Genomic DNA, 3,206 nt, shown 5'->3' with positions numbered 1-3,206 from the left:
TACAAGGTGTAACCATGTCCTATAATTTAACCAATATTATATTTACATGTACTTTACAGCAGAAAATGAAGCAATTTTTTTTTAGGTTTCTTAGTAATTTAGAAAAAAAAATACTATATCTCATTTATTACCTTTCGTAAGCCTCCTAAAAGTGTCATTTTATGATTTATTAATTTTTTTTTTACAAAAATTTTAATTTTGCTTGCGTCATATTGAAATTTTTTAATATACCGGGTGGAAGAAAATACACAAATTACAATATAGTTGTCATATTGTAATTTTTGTATTGATTAACACCCGGTAAATTCAAAAATTACAATTTGACACTTGGGAAAACAAAAAACAAATATTAGCCCCCCCCCCCATAATTGTATTTTGTATGTGGTTTTAAAATTCTTTTTTAAAATATATACTCATTATACAAATATACATTGCATTTCCGCGGGAAATTGCTTGATTTTTTAACTCATAAAATTACGTCATAATAGCATTACCTGTCAAAGATTCAATATTCAAATCTTGAAAATGCGGCACAAAGGAAGAATTATATCAACAAGAACTCGCAGAAGATTGTCGAATTTAAAATTGTTTACCAAAAAAGAAGAAGTTAAGAGTGCTGAAGAAAATCAGACATCTGAGGAGTCGCAGGACAGTCAAGGCAGTTTTTGGAATGGAGAAAGAAGAATCATAGAACTAGATACTTTGATTGAGGGTTTACGATCGTGTCTTCATTGCTCGAATTCACTAAGATTAGAATGGTGCGTAAGCGAAAGAAAATATGGTTTAGCCTCCATTTTTTACATAAAATGTTCGGAGTGCAATGAAATCAGCCCAGTGTATACAGGAAAAAAACATAACACAGCAAACCAAACTGGTCTAGCTAAATGTTTTGACGTCAACACAAAACTTGCAGCAGGTAAGTGGCTGTACACTTTGGTAAAAATAATCAATGAACATGGGTCGTTGTAGTGACGTAGCATCGTTTTTGAAAGTGGGGGGCCAGCCACATAATTTTTTTTTTTACTTGCCTATAAAAGATGTTTAGCAAATAAAAAGGAAACTCGAAAATATAATTATTGAGTATGTGATGGGGGGGGTAAGAATTGGCAAACTTTTTTTGAATAACAACTTCTTTCAGTACCGATTTTTGTGCATACAACGCTATATTTCCCTTTTTCAATTTACTGAATCAAAAAGTGGGTCGACCATTCTTTCAATTGACATATTCAATAATAAAAGTTATGTTTTGGATAAAGTGGGGGGGGGGGGCAACCCCTCCCCTCTCCCCTATGTTGGCACGTGCCTGCGATGTGCGTTTCATTTTTTTCTCTCGATGTTTTAAGATAATACGAAATCAAGTGATAACGGATATGTGTAATTGGTACATTGTATACCGGTAACCCATACCTATAACTTTCTTTTATGCGAAATGCATGCATTTATTATTTTCTGAAGAAATCGTTAAAATTGAAAGACACCTGTGATTTTATAGCCCTGGAATCATTTACAATAAAATGTCCCGAAAATATATGTATTCCATACCAGGAGAGAGATAGATAGATAGAGAGAGAGAGCGCACTTGCATACTACCATGCTCATATGTCTAATGAAAATACATGTACATATTGCTATCGATATATTTTCATATTTACTTGGTAATAAAATATTTAATAAATTAAGTAAAATTTTGTGAATGTATAATTATGTTTATAACTAGATTTACTAAAAATCATAAAACGACATTTGTAAATGCCCTATATTGTAGAGGCTATGTCGCATACTATAAATGCGCTTAAAGTAGAAAGCTCTTTTCAATAATACACGTAAAAGAAAAAAAGATTTATCGATTTGAAAGAATTAAAGAAATATATATATTAGCAGAAATATATACTTCCTATTCTCGAAGTTATTACGGTATTTGAATTTGGTTGGTATTGAGTTTCAATTTTACACAATTACAGCAATGATTAATGTTGGAATTGGGGAGCAACAAATAAACAACAATTAAATATTCCAACGATACACCACAAAACCTTGAAAGAAAGAGAAAGAGAGGTGGGGCGTGCATTTGAAGAAATTGCAGATAAATCCTGCAATATGGCCTTGGAGGAGGAAAAGTTACATATATGCACAAACAGGTATAACATCAGTAAAAGTTTACTGTCATTTAGAGTGTAGGACACGCTATATTTTTTAGCAACTAAATCCATATATACTAGGGATGGCATGCAATCGAATACAGAATCGCCAATCGGTTAACCGCAAGACGTTCCGACCGATTAATCGGTTAATCGTATCAAAAATTCTCTGCATATTTCATAATTTTTTAAAAGCTTTCCTAAAATAAACAAGGCCAAGAGGATGTTACATACAGAAATAATATGTTCATATTTTATCAGAACACTATTTATATTTTATTTCATTTTAAAAATTTATGACAAAACAAAGAAAAATAACACAAAAGAAGGCATGGAAGTCTCAGATACATTTTTAAAAAAATCAGAAATCTTACATAGGCTTATTCCGTATTGTCAGAATAATCAATATGAAGTCTAAACTCTCGCTTAATTTACAATGTTTGTTTGATAATATAATTTGATAAGTAATTATAACGGATAGAAGGGGGAAAGATACACATTATAATCAGTTACGCTGCTGATCAATCATTTAATTTAAATCATTAAAGAAACGTAGTACAGGCTGACTAACGGCATGGTGTTCAAACCACAATTAACATCGCAAAAACTGACCAATTACCCCTTAGATGTCAACCCGGAGAGTCTTAATTATCTCCAAATCACCCTCAATTAAAAGTCAACAATGCAATGATTTTAAATATTTTTATTTATTTTAATGCAATAAGTATTTAAAAACCCGGTTACCCATCAACTAGCAAATTTCTTTCCATAATCCTCTCAACACTAGAACACTTAATCTTTTATATGAGTTTTTTAAATTGAAATTTTAGGCTATTGTGTTCAAATTTACACAAATTTAATTTTTTTCCGACTAACCTGATTACAGAATTTCTAACTGATTACCATCGCTCCGACCGAGTAACCGGTTAACCGATTAGAAATTGCCATCCCTAATATATACTAAAGTAAAATATCACTAAGCCCCCCCTTTCCCCTACTTCCCTGGATGCATAGCGGCAGATCTGTAGCTCTAAAAATTTGGACAATTTCTCAAGCAGAGATCTTCAG

General features: G+C 31.8%; 1 pseudogene; it reads left to right on the top strand.

The window, feature by feature from the left end:
• The first annotated feature begins 525 nt into the window (after window positions 1-525).
• LOC134242481 (uncharacterized) overlaps window positions 526-3,206 on the top strand; it is a 3,191-nt pseudogene continuing 510 nt past the window's right edge.

The sequence above is a fragment of the Saccostrea cucullata genome, unplaced genomic scaffold (assembly GCF_032062105.1).
Source record: "Saccostrea cucullata isolate Sc308-1 unplaced genomic scaffold, CSIRO_AGI_Scuc_v1 ctg7008, whole genome shotgun sequence".
NCBI classification, from domain to species: Eukaryota; Metazoa; Mollusca; class Bivalvia; order Ostreida; family Ostreidae; genus Saccostrea; species Saccostrea cuccullata.
This window is presented reverse-complemented; position numbering and strand designations above follow the sequence as displayed.